Consider the following 17,789-nt stretch of genomic DNA (forward strand, 5'->3'; position numbering starts at 1 on the left):
GGCCCATAATACCTTTGGGTCTTCCCCCCTCCCAAGACGGTCCCAAACTGCCTTCCACCTTCCTTTTCCTTTACTTGCCCAGATATGAGATGCCCTTTGGCAACATATGAAAAACTCACTCCCTCGACCACACCCCAATCTTCCATACCCATCTCAAATAGGAGACAAAGTCTGTTTGACAGTTCAGTCCCACTCAGATCTAACCCCAAAATGGCAAAGACCCTACATAGTAATTCTGCTAACCCCTACTGCTACAAAATTAAAAGAAATCGCCCCTTGGGTACACATCCTCCCAGATCAGGCTGGGTGCTCAGGGGAGGTCAGCCACAGTCAGGGGCAGTCAGCGATCCAGAAGCCACTGCACCATGAGTGTCTCTGCGCTGAGCCCCTCCAGAGCCCTGGGCGGTGTCTCTGGGCTCCTGCAGGTGGTCTCCCTGCTCGGCCTGGTTCTGCTTCTGCTCAAGGTGGCACAGCTCTACCTGCGCAGACAGTGGCTGCTCAAAGCCCTTCATCAGTTCCCGTGTCCTCCTTCCCACTGGTTCTATGGACACAAGCGGGAGGTAAGATGGAGCTGGATGGGGGAGTGTGAGGATCGGGAGGGCCGGAGAGCTAGAGCATGGTCACACTCAGCAAGTTCATACCTGGCCCTGTGCTTGCCTGAGAGCACAGATGTCCAATCTGATGGATCAGCCCTGTGGCTTCACTGTGTGTGGAGACAACAGAATCTAAGAAGGTGTCAAGTCACAGGAAAAGAGGCTTACCTGCTGGGTTGGGTTATGTCAGGTGTGGAGACAAACTGGCTTGGTTCATTCAGACTAAGACTAAGGTCAGTGCCAGAAACCCACACCAGAGGCCACACAGAGGAGCGAAGTTCCCATGATGGGGCCAGGTGAGGAGAGCTGCCTGGTTGGTGTCCTCTCTCTGGACTATGAGCTCTTGGAACTGAGCCTGTAATCCTCCTCACCCTCAGCACCCACAACAGAGCCTGCACAGAGCAGAGTCAGTCCATTGTGTGGAGGGACAGGCAGGAGGGAAAGGAGCAGCTTGCAGGTTGGGAGGGCAGCACCTGCCCGCCCAGCACCGGCACCACCAGCCTGGGAGTGGGGGAGCTCAGAGCAGTCAGAGGCAACATGGAATTGGCTCACCAAGTGTCTGTGGCTTAAACAAGCTTTAGGAGATAATCACAGGTTGCAGGGAGCTGAGGTCTCTCTTTCTCAGCAGCATGAGTAGAGCAGAGTGGAGACAAGAACAAGAACTAGAAGCCCCCCAAGCCCCTTGCGGGCTGGCCCAGTACCTCTCTCCCCTCTTTTTCCTAATCTCCTGCACCCCAGGTCACTCAAGGTCCTCCCCTCCAGCCTGTGCATTCCAGCCTCTGGGACTCGGCTCTCATGTGCCCTCGCCCCGGAATGATCTCATCCCTCATATGAGTGTCTCACAGGCCCCATACCCAGTCATTTTCATCCTGGGTCTCCCAGGAGTGGAGAGGACACCCTTTTTCCCCTGGACGTCCTTCCCACAAGTCAGTGCTAACTAGATGCAGCTATTTCTCTCTGCAAGATCATAACTATGAGCTTCTTCTGGGAAAACTTGCCTCGGGTTCATGTTTCTATCCTGAAAGCATCTTGGTAAATTATGAGTCAAGGAAAGAGCAAGTGCAGAAAGACTTTCTTAACATCCAGGTCTTTGTTAGGCCCCCTTCCCCAAAGCTTCCCCATAGGCTTTGTGCTCTGTCCATCACACTTTCATGACGCCCTCCTCTTATGGCCCCTTGATCTCTCAGTCACCTCTCCTACCCTGCAGGGTCCAAACAGATGAGCATCTAGAGCAGCATCTCAGTTCAGTGCCTTAAACCCATGTTGTCACAGAGTAAATGCTCAGTAAACACAAGCTCAGTGAAGGAATGTGACCCAGAGTAGCCAAGTTGCCTCAGAGCTGGTGAGTCTTGATGGTAGAAGAATGCAGGCAGAGATCAGATACCAAAGTACAGAGGGTTGATCTGAGTCACACAGAAGTCATTGAAATAAAGATTTGACTACATGGAACATTTTTCTAATCAACTGTTGATGAGAAATCCAGAGGTGGCAAAACAAACTGAGTCTCCAAAGTTGAGGAGAGGCAGCTGCTTTTTGCAGTTGTGGCAAAGAGGACAGGCCACCAGGTAGAGGGGAGAATATGAGTAAAGACCTGGAAGATGAGCAGGTGAAGCCAGTGCGGGGAGCTCAGGCACCAGCATCTTGGGGGCAGAGCAATGGGTCCTGTGGAATCGCCATCCTGTCAGGGCAAGAGGAGAGAGGGTAAAGTCAGAAAGGAAAGGCCTTTGTGGTCCACACTCAGGAGTCTGAAAAGATTCCATTACAAGACAGGAAGTGCACAAAAGTTTCTGACAGTCCATGAAAATGAGATGAAAACTCCATATATCAAAATCTTATTGCAATACCATTTACATATGTGTACACTCAAAATTTGTCCTACAACTGGGCACACACACAATATGAAAAACAATAATATATACACACAGCATGGTATTTAATTTTTCCATTAGCCATATACATTCCAAAGACTCTTTCATACTAAGAAACATTAACATGTATGCTGGGATGATATTAAATATATATATATAATGATCATCATGGCAAAATGAAATCAATATATAAATTCAATTCCTAAAATACCTATTTATTCTCTAAATAAACCAAGTTATATGACAAAACTGCTCACAAAATGATACAAATTATCATAAATTGCTCAAGCAGTGATGTCACTATGTACAAATTATTTCCCAAAGTTTCATAAACCAAGGAGTTATCCTTGATGTAAGTTTCCGTAGGCAGTTTGTAGTGTTGGCCCGTAACTCTACCCAACATAGGACAAATCCAATCTCAGGATGGTGGTAGCAGCCTGCAAGTTTGGATGAACTTCCAGGTCAGAAGAAATAGTTCAACACTCTTAGTTCTGCTGATGGATCCAGAGTGATCACCTAGTACCCTTCCAGGCCTTCACCTCCACACCTGCTCTGGAACTAAAAGAAAGAAGTCATTGACTTGTCTTTCCCTTGGTGACAGTTCCAAGAGGAGAGTGAGCTGCCAATCCTACTGAAAAGGGTAGAGAAATACCCAAGGGCCTGTGTTCACTGGCTGTGGGGCACAAGAGCCTTTGTATTGCTCTACCACCCTGACTACATGAAGATGGTCCAGGGAGAGCAGATGAGAGGAACACTCTCAGCAGGAGACAATCTTCCATTTGAGTACATGCCCCTGGGTGTGAAATTCCACATGACACTGGTATATCAGACACCAAGGCCTAAACTCCTCCAAACACCCTCCAGAACCACAAGCCAGACTAAAACATGCTTAAACACCTGAGTGGGTCTGGTTTCTCTTTTGTGTTTTACTTTTTTCATTTGACAACCAAACTGAGATGATCTCAGATCTGGAAGACAATTCTCTATCCACTTGATGTAAGTTTCCGTAGGCAGCTTACAGTGTTGGCCCATACCTCTACCCAACATAGGACAGAATCTGATCTTAGGGTGATGGTAGACAGCCTGCAAGTTTGGATGAGATTCCATATCAGAAGAAATAGTTTTAAACTCGTAGTTCTGCTGGTGGATCCAGAGTGATCCTGGCAAGGCACTGATCTAGGTTGGGCACCTCTTCACTAATGCCTCTCCTGGGTCATGAGATGGCCAGACTACCACAGATTATTGAAAAAAACACAGGTTCTGTTTTATTCTCTGGCACTGAACAGAGTTTATGTTTCAGGGCAATTCACCATCTTAGTCCTGTGGGTGTTCTGCTCTGGAAAACTGAGTCTGCCTTCCTGGGACCACAGTAACTATCAGGACACAGAGAGAGTCAGAGATGGGAGGCAAGGGTGTGGTGGCTTCAGACAGACTGCCATCTGGCAAGCACCAGGAAGGGAAGGGACTACATGGTCTAAACATCAGTTGCTCTGGACGTTGTATGCTGTATTTCACTCCATCCACATTCCTTCCTTACTTTTCAGACCCAAAGGCTCATATTGCCTACAGATACCTGAAGCCCTAGATTGATAAGTACATTTAAATACAACTGCTGACCACACACCATTTAGGTTAACCAAGAGCAGACTCTGTGTAAATGAAGAACAACAGGTGCCTGGCACCCTCATCTCTCAATCAAACCTCATTTCTCTTCTTCTAATAAAATCATCAGCCTTTGTAATGATGCTATAGCCTTCCTAAAGTTCAGTCTCTTATTCATCACTACTCAGTCATTTCTATTGTTCCCAGCCTCACTTTTCATTGAGTCCTTCAATTACCTGGCCCCCATTTCTAGACCTCTATCTCACTACTGTCACAATCACATGCAATGGACAGACGTATTGGAAAGTCACATCCCTGAAGTGTACTGGCCTCTCCGACACTTGCCCATGAGGAGATTTCTCCTGACACCCTTGGTTCCTCCCAAGGTGGCCCCAGTCTCCCTGACGCCCATACATACCCATCTGTGGTTCAGGGACAGGTTTGCTGCTGTTGGAGGGGCAGACGTGGTTCCAGCACTGGCGGATGCTGACCCCAGCCTTTCACTATGACATCCTGAAGCCCTACGTGGGACTCATGGCCAGCTCTGTCCGAGTGATGCTGGTGAGCCCATCCCTTGTCACCATATGCACCAGAATCCAGCACAGCTGACAAAGTCCACTATCAGATACTTATGTCCCTCAGATGTCCATTGAATAGAGCCCCACAGAATGATGCATTAGTATGAGACAGCATTCGTTAAAGCTAGGTGGGACAGAGGAACATCTAGGCAACAACCTGGATCCATAATTTTCTCCTCACCAAGAGAAATCAGGGCCATGGTGTATTTAGGGTCCACTCTTCTCCCATCTCCATGTTTGAACACAGGGGAGTAGAGCAAGGAATTTAGTGCAGGTTGGCCCTGGCTGGCCTGGACAATGGCAGCTTCAGTGGCAGAGTGGATAACCCAGGATGTCCCTCAGGTGGGCTCTGTCCTCGATTCCATGGCTTCTGCACATCACTGAGCCACTTATGGGAGGGAATGAGTCCAGGTCTACCCTCACAGAGCTGGGTCTTCACAAACATCACTTCTGATCTGGCAGAGGTACCACCTGGTCTTAGGCAACATTAAATGAATGAAAGGTATTTAGTAGTTCATGCCCCTTATAGAAGCCCCATTAGAGCCACTTTAGCTTTTCCTTGCCTTGAAATATTTGCTTACTAGTGTTGGATATCACCTGTCCAGATTTGACCTCAGGACACAAAAGTTCTCCCTTTGTTCCCTGAGAAACTATGCTTTCTGCTCTGCCCCATTTGGGGTATTATCATAAATTATTCTTAAAATTCAGAATTAATTAAGATATTAGAAGAGAATGTAACTATTATATAGTAAAGGTTCAAAGAAATAGGCATCACATTATTTATGTGTCTTACAGCACTAAATTGCTAAAATATGTCTGCTTAGAAAATGAGGAAATCTCGTCTGAAGATGTAGAGACAGAGAGAAAGCCTGGCCTTGGCAGCACAGGTCTTCTAGGGGAGCAGAGCAGGGTCAGTGCCTCCTCCCTCCACAGGACAAGTGGGAGAAGCTCATCAGCCAGGACTCACATCTGGAGATCTTTGGACATGTCTCCTTGATGACCCTGGGCACCATCATGAAATGCACCTTCAGCCACCAGGGAAGCGTCTGGATGGACAGGTCAATGATAGCTCTTCCAGGTCAGGGTCCTGTTCTCACCAGCTGGGAAGCACTTACCTGAGAGGCATAAGGGCAGAGTGGATGTTTTTCAGCATAAACAGTAACGTTCTGCAGAGAGACATGTACCACTGTCAAATTCCACCCAGACCACCCTTGACTCATCAGAGGTCCCTGATTCCTGCTTAGGGAGAAGCCTGGCCCCTCAGGACACTTGTAAAGGACTCCAGGGGGAGGGCTCCAGGGAAATGAGGCAGAAATGACAATGCCTCAGTGGTGCCTGTCCCCTCTGATTGAGGAATCATCCACCCAGAGCCCCACTCCCTCTCTAGGTCAGAAAGTGAAAATTGCCCAGTTGTGTCCAACTCTTTGCAACCTCATGAACTATATAGCCCATGGAATTCTCCAGGCCAGAATACTGGAGTGGGTAGCCTTTCCCTTCTCCAGGGGATCTTCCCAAACCAGGGGTTGAACCCAGGTCTCCTGCATTGCAGGCAGATTCTTTACCAGCTGAGCCACAAGGGAAGCCCAGAAATACTGGAGTGGATAGCCTTTCCCTCCTCCAGCAGATCTTCCCAACCCAGGAATCTAACTGAGGTCTCCTGAACTGCAGGCAGATTCTTTACCACCTGAGCTATCAAGGAAGCCCGACTGATCGACTTCACTTTCTTGGGCTTCCCTGGTGGCTCCAATGGTAAAGCGTCTGCCTCCAATGTAGGAGATGGGTTTGATCCCCAGGTCAGGAAGAACCCTTGGAGAAGGAAATGGCAACCCACTCCAGTATGCTTGCCTGGAAAATTCCATGGACAGAGGATCCTGGTAAACTGCAGCCCATGGGATCACAACTGAGTGACTTCTCCAGGTCAGAGGCTCCCTCAACTCCAATCTCTTCTGCATCCTCTCCCTTCAGGAGCTTCCAGTCCTATATCCAAGCCATCAGGAACCTCAGTCATCTGATTTTTTTCCCAACTGAGGAATGCTCTCCACCAGAACGGCCTTATCTATAGGCTGATCCCTGAAGGATGCTGGAACCACTGGGCCTGCCACCTCACCCATCAACACAGGATTCCCCTCCTTCTCGTGGGTAGTTCCTTCATCAGGTTCATGTGAAATGGCCTGGCCTTGATCCTTCAGGCAGAGCCCAGACTCCTGCTTCCTCTTCAGGAGCTGGCATACACCCGCCTGCTGCAGGGATGGGAACCCAGAGGTCGGGGTGTCAGGTGTTGAACAGGGAGTTACAGGAGTCACCACGTTGGTGATGACTGAGTGAGACCCCCTCCCAGCAGCATTCAGGCAGAGCCCCCACGGGCTGTGCTAGTGCGGGGATTCCTATCTAGAGTAGATTACGCTGGAGCTCTCAGTCCTGATATGCTCACCCAGTCCCACCCTCACCCACATCCACCTGGCACCCAGATTGGGTCTGATGGGGCAGATGGGGCTATGGGGATGCTGCATATGGGCCCCCAGAGTCCTCAGCTCTGGCTGGGAACCAGTGTTCTGGGACAGATGCAGTGATCAAGGAGAGGAAGGCTCGCCTGCAGAAGGAGGGAGAGCTGGAGAAGGTGAGGATGAGGAGGCACTTGGACTTCCTGGACATCCTCCTGTTTGCCAGAGTAAGTGTGGGCAGGAAAGACCTGAGCCTTTGGTCAAAAACACACAAGAAGGGCAGACCCTGCACTGTGGCCCTGCCTCCACAGATGGAGAATGGGAGCAGCTTGTCTGACAAGGACCTCCGTGTTGAGGTGGACACATTCATGTTCAAGGGTCACGACACCACAGCCAGTGGCATCTCCTAGATCCTTTGTACTCTGGCCTCCCACCCCAAGCTTCAGCAGAGGTACCAGGAAGAGATCCAAAGCCTCCTGGGGGATGGTGCTTCCATCACCTGGTGAGTGTCCAGGAGATAGAAGAACCCTGTTCCATCTGAGTTAGAGAGAACCCCTGGTTGTCCAGTCCTGCCTGCCCTCAGATGGGCTTCCTTTTGGGGATCATCTGGACCAGATGCCCTACACCACCATGTGCATCAAAGAGGCACTGAGACTCTATCCACCAGTACCAGCCATTGGCAGAGAGTTCAGCAAGCCCATTACCTTCCGTGATGGATGCTCCTTACCTGCAGTTATGAATTTCACCTCCCCACTCAGCTAAGCATTCTGTAGGACCACGTAGTAGAAATCCACATGTGCATTCCCAGTTCCAGGAGGGTCTAGCTCTTGTCTGCCTGAAGATAATATTTACTGTGTAGTTTGAATGAGTTTTGAAAAACACTTTCCCTTAAAAACCTACAAATAATACTACCATATATCCAACCATCCACAACTGGGAATATAACCTGAAAAATCCAGAATTCAAAAAGGACATGTACCCCGATGTTCATTGCAGCATTATTTACAACAGCCAGGACATGGAAGCAGCCTAGGTGTCCACTGGCAGATGAATGGGTAATGAAGATGTAATCCATATACACAATGGAATATTACTCAGTCATAAAACAGAATGAAACTGATTCAGTTACAGTGAGATGGATGAACCTACAGCCTGTTACACAGAGTGAAGTAACTCAGAAAGAGAAAAACAAATATTGAAACACACACACATGTACACACACACAGAGAATCCAGAGAAATAGTACTGATGAACTGATTTGCAGAGAAGGAATGAAGATTCAGACATAGAGAATGGACCTGTGGACACAGGTGGTAAGGAGAGGGTAGGACAAATTGAGAAACTAGTGTTGACATACACATCATTATGTGTAAAATATTAATATGTAGCTAGTGGAAAGCTGCTATATAACAGAGAGCCCAGCCTGTTGCTCTGAGATGATCTAGAGGGGTGGAATGAGAAGGTGGAGTGAGATTCAATATGGAGGGGATATGTATATAGTTGTTTAGTTGCTGAGTTGTGTCTGACTCTTTTGCAACCCCATAGACTGTAGCCCACAAGGCTCCACTGTCCATAGCATTTCCCAGGCAAGAATACTGGAGTGAGTTACCATTTTCTTCCATATATATATATATATATGTACATGTGTGTATATATATATACACATACGTACATATATATATATGTATATATACCTATATATATGTGTGTATGTCCAATTCAGTTCAGTTCAGTTGCTCAGTCATGTCTGACTCTTTGCAACCCCATGGACTGCAGCACACCAGGCCTCCCTGTCCATCACCAACTCCCGGAGTTTACCGAGACTCAAGACCATAGAGTCGGTGATGCCATCCAACCATCTTATCCTGTCATCCCCTTCTCCTCCCACCTTCAATCTTTCTCAGCATCAGGGTCTTTTCTAATGAGTCAGTTCTTCAAATCAGGTGGCCAAAGTATTGGAGTTTCAGCTTCAGCATCAGTCCTTCTAATTAATATTCAGGACTTATTTCCTTTAGGATGGACTGGTTGGATCTCCTTGCAAGTCCAAGGGACTCTCAAGAGTCTTCTCCAACACCACAGTTCCAAAGCATGAACTCTTCGGTGCTCAACTTTCTTTATTGTCCGACTCTCACATCCATACATGACTACTGGAAAAACCATAGCTTTGACTAGACGGACCTTTGTTGGCAAAGTAATGTCTCTGCTTTTAATATGCTGTCTAGGTTGGTCATAACTTTCCTTCCAAGGAGTAAGCATCTTTTAATTTAATGGCTGCAATCACCATCTGCAGTGATTTTGGAGCCCCCCAAAATAAAGTCTGACACTGTTTCCACTGTTTCCCCATCTATTTTCCATGAAATGTGTATGTAATTGTGCATTATTTTCATTGTTGTACAGCAGAAATCAACACAACACTGTAAATCAATTAACCTCCAATTGAAAAAAAAAATGATTGATGCAGAACTTGAATGCAACAAAAGCTCAGTAAACAAATGTTGACCCTCCTGCATGATCATATGATGGAGCCTAAAGTTCTAATTCCTTGAAACACGAAGGCTTAAGAAAAAAGCAAAGGGGGAGGCATGGTTCTTTCATATGGGGTCTAAGTAAAGGAGGGAGCTCAAGGACTGCACTGTCATGGGTCAGTTGGTCTGGTCTCTGAGGTGCCCCCTAGTAGATGGCAGAGAGCAGCTGATCATGTATCTGAGAGCCCTGCAATGGCTGGAGGCCACCCACTAACTCACCTCCCAGTGGGTCTGAATCCCAGCCCTACTCCCTCCTAGCTGTGGGATCATAGACCCAACCCTTAACCCCTCTGAGACTCAGGTGCTTCATTTGCTCGTAGGTATAGAAGTGCTTGCCTTGAGGGCTGTGTGAGGATTAAATGATTATTGCACATTCCCCAGGTTCATGATGGCACTTGACAAATGTGAGCTGCTCCTAAGTGTAACCTTGCAGTTCTTTTACTTCTCAGTCCTGGGCTCTGGTCACCTACCCCTAATATGTGATCGTGGGCTTTGTTGTGCCCCACCCACCTGTCTTGCAAGAGCATCATTTCATTCAGAGTGTCAGAACGCGCTCCCATGATGGCTCCCAGGATTTTTGTGAAGACACACATCCCCTGCACTATGGGACTATCAGGTTTCTCTCTCTCCTCTGCCCCACAGGAATCATCCTCCCCTCTCCTTTTACGGGCTTCATCACAACCTGAAGGTGTGGCCAAACCCAGAGGTACGATGGTGGTGGGAGGAGGGCATGGGATGCTCTCTCCATAACAACGTGTTCTCCCACTCCTACTCTGAGATTCTTGTCCCCTAGTAGATTGATGCTAGGAGTTTGACCCTACATGTCCCGGCCCTGGTGCTCTCTCTGCAGGTGTTTGACCCATATTGGTTCACATCAGGTTCTACATGACACAGCCATGCCTTCCTGCCCTTCTCAGGAGGATCCAGGTGAGGCCTCTGTACTTGGGGAAGCAGGTGTCACTGGTTGCTACCTGATATGTGTGACTGTCTACATTCATATGTGGAGCACGCAGTTCTGTTTTTGTATGTTGATGTGCTGAGAAGGAGGCCTGGGTCTCCGTGTATAAGAAAACCTTCAAGGGCCCTCCACAATGACATTGACCTCCTGATGTCCACAAGAATTGGCCTCATTTCCGTGTCAGTGGCCGATCCAAAGTATCCAGAGTTTTCCTCACTTTAGGAGTATGACTTTTTAGCACTAGAAGTTTTCATGAATGTTAAACTACACGTTTGGTTGGCATAATTTCAGACACCTTAGAAGATGATTTTCTCTGTTCCTACATTCCTAGTTGGCAAACTGCCTTTCTGTTTAATTCACCAATCCCCGCTCACAGTATCTGTCATGTTTGTATGGGTGTGGAACTTTAGCTACCTTCCATGTATAGGATCAAAATTCTCCAAGCCAGGCTTCAGCAATACGTGAACCGTGAACTTCCAGATGTTCAAGCTGGTTTTAGAAAAGGCAGAGGAACCAGAGATCAAATTGCCAACATCCGCTGGATTGTTAAAAAAGCAAGAGAGTTCCAGAAAAACATCTATTTCTGCTTTATTGACTACACCAAAGCCTTCAACTGTGTGGATCACAATAAACTGTGGAAAATTCTGAAAGAGATGGGAATATCAGACCACCTGACCTGTCTCTTGAGAAACCTGTATGCAGGTCAGGAAGCAACAGTTAGAACTGGACATGGAACAACAGACTGGTTCCAAATAGGAAAAGGAGTACGTCAAGGCTGTATATTGTCACCCTGCTTATTTAGCTTCTATGCAGAGAACATCATGAGAAACACTGGGCTGGAAGAAGCACAAGCTGGAATCAAGATTGCCAGGAGAAATATTAATAACCTCAGATATGCAGATGACACCACCCTTATGGCAGAGAAAGAAGAGGAACTAAAAAGCCTCTTTTTTTTTTAAAAAACTTTTTTTTTCCCCATTTATTTTTATTAGTTGGAGGCTAATCACTTTACAGCATTGCAGTGGTTTTTGTCATACATTGAATTAGCCATGGATTTACATGTATTCCCCATCCCGGTCCCCCCTCCCACCTCCCTCTCCACCCCATCCCTCTGGGTCCTCCCAGTGCACCAGGCCTGAGCACTTGTCTCATGCATCCAACCTGGGCTGGTGATCTGTTTCACCCTAGATATACATGTTTCGATGCTGTTCTCTTGAAACATCCCACCCCCGGGTTCTCCCATAGAGTCCACAAGTCTGTTCTATACATCTGAGTCTCTTTTTCTTTTTTTGCATATAGTGTTATCATTACCATCTTTCTAAATTCCATATATATGTGTTAGTATACTGTAATGGTCTTTATCTTTCTGGCTTACTTCGCTCTGTATAATGGGCTCCAGATTCACCCATCTCATCAGAACTGACTCAAATGAATTCTTTTTAACGGCTGAGTAATATTCCATGGTGTATATGTACCACAGCTTCCTCATCCATTCATCTGCTGATGGGCATCTAGGTTGCTTCCATGTCCCGGCAACTATAAACAGTGCTGCGATGAACATTGGGGTGCACGTGTCTCTTTCAGATCTGGTTTCCTTGGTGTATATGCCTAGAAGTGGTATTGCTGGGTCATATGGTAGTTCTATTTCCAGTTTTTTAAGAAATCTCCACACTGTTTTCCATAGCGGCTGTACTAGTTTGCATTCCCACCAACAGTGTAAGAGGGTTCCCTTTTCTCCACACCCTCTCCAGCATTTATTGCTTGTAGACTTTTGGATAGCAGCCATCCTGACTGGCGTGTAATGGTACCTCATTGTGGTTTTGATTTGCATTTCTCTGATAATGAGTGATGTTGAGCATCTTTTCATGTGTTTTTTAGCCATCCGTATGTCTTCCTTGGAGAAATGTCTGTTTAGTTCTTTGGCCCATTTTTTGATTGGGTCATTTATTTTTCTGGAGTTGAGCTGGAGGAGTTGCTTGTATATTTTTGAAATTAATCCTTTGTCTGTTGCTTCATTTGCTATTATTTTCTCTCAATCTGAGGGCTGTCTTTTCACCTTGCTTATAGTTTCCTTTGTTGTGCAAAAGCTTTTAAGTTTCATTAGGTCCCATTTGTTTATTTTTGCTTTTGTTTCTAAAATTCTGGGATGTGGGTCATAGAGGATCCTGCTGTGATTTATGTCGGAGAGTGTTTTGCCTATGTTCTCCTCTAGGAGTTTTATAGTTTCTGGTCTTACATTTAGATCTTTAATCCATTTTGAGTTTATTTTTGTGTATGGTGTTAGAAAGTGTTCTAGTTTCATTCTTTTACAGGTGGTTGACCAGTTTTCCCAGCACCACTTGTTAAAGAGGTTGTCTTTTTTCCATTGTATATCCTTGCCTCCTTTGTCGAAGATAAGATGACCATAGGTTCGTGGATTTATCTCTGGGCTTTCTATTCTGTTCCATTGATCTATACTTCTGTCTTTGTGCCAGTACCATACTGTCTTGATGACTGTGGCTTTGTAGTATAGTCTGAAGTCAGGCAGATTGATTTCTCCAGTTCCATTCTTCTTTCTCAAGTTTACTTTGGCTATTCGAGGTTTCTTGTATTTCCACACAAATTGTGAGATTATTTGTTCTAGTTCTGTGAAAAATACCGTTGGTAGCTTGATAGGGATTGCATTGAATCTATAGATTGCTTTGGGTAGTATAGCCATTTTGACAATATTGATTCTTCCAATCCATGAACACGGTATATTTCTCCATCTGTTTGTGTCCTCTTTGATTTCTTTCATCAGTGTTTTATAGTTTTCTATGTATAGGTCTTTTGTTTCTTTAGGTAGATATACTCCTAAGTATTTTATTCTTTTTGTTGCAATGGTGAATGGTATCGTTTCCTTAATTTCTCTTTCTGTTTTCTCATTGTTAGTGTATAGGAATGCAAGAGATTTCTGTGTGTTAATTTTATATCCTGCAACTTTACTGTATTCATTGATTAGCTCTAGTAATTTTCTGGTAGAGTCTTTAGGGTTTTCTATGTAGAGGATCATGTCATCTGCAAACAGAGAGAGTTTCACTTCTTCTTTTCCTATCTGGATTCCTTTTACTTCTTTTTCTGCCCTGATTGCTGTGGCCAACACTTCCAAAACTATGTTGAATAGTAGTGGTGAGAGTGGGCACCCTTGTCTTGTTCCTGATTTCAGGGGAAATGCTAAAAAGCCTCTTAATGAAAGTGAAAGAGGAGAGTGAAAAAGTTGGCTTAAAGCTCAACATTCAAAAAAAAAGCTCAACATTCAGAAAACTAAGATCATGGCATCTGGTCCCAAAACCTCATGGGAAACAGACGGGGAGACAGTGGAAACAGTGTCAGACTTTATTTTTGGGGCTCCAAAATCACTGCGGATGGTGATTGCAGCCATGAAACTAAAAGACGCTTACTCCTTGGAAGGAAAGTTATGACCAACCTAGATAGCATATTAAAAAGCAGAGACATTACTTTGCCAACAAAGGTCCATCTGGTCAAGAGTATGGTTTTTCCAGTGGTCATGTATGGATGTGAGAGTTGGACTGTGAAGAAAGCTGAGCACCGAAAAATAGATACTTTTGAGCTATAGTGTTGGAGAAGACTCTTGAGAGACCCTTGGACTGCAAGGAGATCCAACCAGTCCATCCTAAAGGAGTTCAGTCCTGGGTGTTCATTGGAAGGACTGATGCTGAAGCTGAAACTCCAGTACTTTGGCCAGCTCATTTGTAGAGTTGACTCATTGGAAAAGACCCTGATGCTGGGAGGGATTGGGGGCAGGAGGAGGAGGGGACGACAGAGGATGAGGTGGCTGGATGGCATCACCGACTTGATGAGCATGAGTTTGGGTAAACTCCGGGAGTTGGTGATGGACAGGGAGGCCTGGCGTGCTGCGATTCATGGGGTCGCAAAGAGTCAGACACGACTGAGTAAGTGAACTGAACTGAACTGAACAGTTGTCATTTGAAGAAAGTTTCACGGTCATGAGTGTGTTCTCTCTTCCTGTAGTACATCCGACATAGATTTGACTGTGTATTAATATAACTGTGACATATTTTCTTGTTGCCAAAATTCTTTATATAATAGCAGAGGTTATATATCATAGTCCCAGATTCTACAGAGTCTAATGTTAGCAAGAAAAAGCATAAAGTGGAGGACAATAAAGTCTGCTTTGGGGAGTGTATTGCTGATCCTGCTCATGACGCCAACTCTCTTGCTATTCACACTGTGCACATTGTTTGTTGAACCCAGGGTAGGCAAGGCATGAGCTAAGAGGCTGGAAGAAGACTGGAGGAGCCATAGGAACTGCAGACACTTTTATTCTCTCCTGGCTGGCAAGGCCACCATAACACTGCCTGTCTGCTTGCTGAGGCAGCAGCTGTAGCAGCAGTCATAACAACCATAAGGCAGCCAGAACACAACCGGAACATAACCTCATATAATGTATCCATGATATTACTCCAACGTAGCCCCAATGAAGCAGTAACCAGGGCTTTCATAGTGACACTCCTAAAGGTGTACCACACACCACCCCCAGAGCTTTTCCAAGTGGAGCTTATATAACAAAAGTAGCCAGAGTCCAAGCGAGTACCATGTGACTCTGGTACGCAGTGCTATAGGTGATCTCAGCTGTTCCACAATCATTATTTACAAACTGTGGGGCAAGAGCAAGAGGCCACAGGGCGAGAGAGCCTGACCACACCATCTTGGTTTATTTGCTCTTTCCCAACAGGGGGGAAACTTCTTTGTATTTGACAGATGCATTTGAAAATCCCTTGCATGTAAAGTAGAAAGCACCCTTGAAATAACTGTTAACCTGGATGATACACTCCTAAATGACTGCTGTGAAAATCTTAAAGGCTACAGAAAGTTAGGTTTCCCTGGTGGGTCAGTTGGCAAAGAGTCTGCCTGCAATGCGGGAGACCTGAGTTTGATCCCTGGGTTGGGAACATCCCCTGGAGAAGGAAAAGGAACCCACTCCAGTATTCTTGCCTGGAGAATCCCATGGACTGGTGGGCTACATATAGTCCATGGGGTCATAATTTCAGTGACTTTGTAACTTAGTAGAAACAGGTTTTTCTGACTCTACAGTCCTAGGAAATTTTCAGTTGGTGAATCAACCTTTGCAGAACAGGTTTGAAGCAAATTGTCATTCTAAATTGGTTCTAGGATTTAGTTTACACCAGGGTCCAGTCATTCCTTGTAGACATGGCAGCATGTCATGCAGCTCCTACTAGAGGGCAGGAGGAACTAGACAGTTTGATTCCTAGGTCACACTGAATATTTATTATACTCTCATTCCATGTGGGTTGTTTTCAATTCAGTTAATTTTTAAATATGAAAGTAAGTATTAAGCATGTCTCTGTATGCCAAGATCTGTGCTAGGAGATGGGAACACAGACATGATAACGCTTTCCTCTCTCAGGGCTCACTGTCAACATATCAACATGTCTACTCAAGACAGACATCACTCACACATCCACTCTTTCACTCATTCATTCATTGAGCAGACTGTGGAAGGATCCATGATCCGGCACTGTGCTGGGCACTGGATGTGATGTGTCCTTGAGTTAACACCCATGATGACTTGAGGATCCAGAGTGGGAAGAGGTGGTGAGGGTGATGGTCACTGAATTGAGCCTTGAACATGAGGATGGCGGGGGGGGGGGGAGGGGACCTCAATAGGAACTGAGTCAGGAAGAGGAGCTGGACAGAGTCCAGAAGATTGAAGAACAATCCAGAGAGGGCTGTGATGCAGCTGAGGCACTGGGACGTGTCCTCCCTGTGATAGGGAATATAGCATGCCTGGAGTACTGCGGCTTTAGAGGGAGGGAAGGAATGGAGGCTGAAAAGGCCAGATGAGGAGCCCAAGCGATGGTTGGGAGGGTCATTTCTGGATTAGAGTGGGAAAGTTCCAAAGGTAGATTGACTGAGGAGCTGAAGGGAGACAAGAAGTCAGACCACTAATTGGGAGGCAAATGGTCAGCAGGTTCAGAGTCATTAACCCTTGTCCTCTCTAGGAAGCCTCCCTGTCACCATTCTGATTCCTTACACACAACCCTGTCTTGCCATCTCTTGGGACTGAACAGCCTGTTTTTCCACCATAGGTGGTAAGGTCCCGAGAGGGTGTCTCAGGACCCCTGCCCCCTACAGTGCCCTGGCCTGACCTGAAACCAGGATTTGCCTATGGACAAGTGAATAAAGTATGAGTTCACATTTTGATTCATTTGACTTGACTCTGTGGCTTACAGCACTGACGCCTCCTTACAGGTTTCCTGCTGAGATCTGAAGTAGGAGGTTGGAGATAGTCCGTAGAGAGGTGGACTTTGTCACAGGTCAGGGGGAAGAGTTTGGCCCAAGGCTTGGCTGGGCAAGTTCAGTGTGATGAGTAAGGAAGGGATCAGGGCTGGGCCACGTGGAGGATAGCCCTGAATCCCTGTTCTCAGCAGGGGTTAGAAGCCTCTGCTTACTTCCTTTTAATCTCCCAACCCAGGAACTGCATCGGGAAGCAGTTTGCCATGAATGAGTTGAAGGTGGCCGTGGCCCTGACCTTGCTTCGCTTTGAGCTGTCACCAGATCCCTCCAGGGTCCCTGTGCCCATGCCAGTCATTGTGCTGAGATCCAAAAATGGGATCCACCTGCAGCTCAGGAAGCTATCTGATCCAAGTGGGGACAAGGACAAGCTCTGAGGGCCCCTGCCTGCCATCCTGTCTTGCTGTCACTCTCTCCTGTCCTTGCCTCTTTGCCCACTTCCTGCTTTTGTCTGCCCTCTGCCAGCTTGCCTCATCTCCTGCCTCCTGCCCAGCAGCAGACTTTCTGCCCTTCTCCTGTTACCTTTCTCCATGCTCCCTGTCTGCTTATCTCTCCATCTGTCTCTGACCCCCTGTATCTCTCACTGTCCACCTGATCCTGATCACCTGACATCTTCCAGTATGTGTATTCTCTCCTGTGTTTCTCGCCTTCTGCCTGCCTATCTGTCTCTGTAATCACTTCTGTTTTGATGGTAAAATGATTTGCCTCTGCCTTAGGGACTTAGAACAACACAAAATTATCCTTTGATGGGTCTGGAGTGAGAAGTCAGAAATGGGTTTCCCTGGACACAACCAAGATGATGGCAGATCCCCTATCCAGAGACCTCGGTTAGGATTGCACTTTTTGCCATTTTTGCATCTAGAGTTACATCCTTGCATTCCTTGGCTCCTGGGCCCTCCTCCACATTCA

General features: G+C 46.4%; 1 long non-coding RNA gene and 1 pseudogene across 1 annotated transcript in view; one reads left to right on the forward strand and one right to left on the reverse strand.

The window, feature by feature from the left end:
- Positions 1-820, reverse strand: part of LOC139035245 (uncharacterized) — a 19,561-nt gene extending 18,741 nt beyond the window's left edge. The window contains exon 1 of the long non-coding RNA XR_011487891.1: positions 762-820. This is a non-coding gene — a long non-coding RNA (uncharacterized lncRNA). The remainder of the gene's footprint in view (positions 1-761) is intronic.
- Positions 298-17,589, forward strand: LOC110126272 (cytochrome P450 4A11-like; annotated as a pseudogene).
- Positions 17,590-17,789: the final 200 nt, after the last annotated feature.

Source organism: Odocoileus virginianus, chromosome 5, assembly GCF_023699985.2.
Source record: "Odocoileus virginianus isolate 20LAN1187 ecotype Illinois chromosome 5, Ovbor_1.2, whole genome shotgun sequence".
NCBI lineage: Eukaryota > Metazoa > Chordata > Mammalia > Artiodactyla > Cervidae > Odocoileus > Odocoileus virginianus.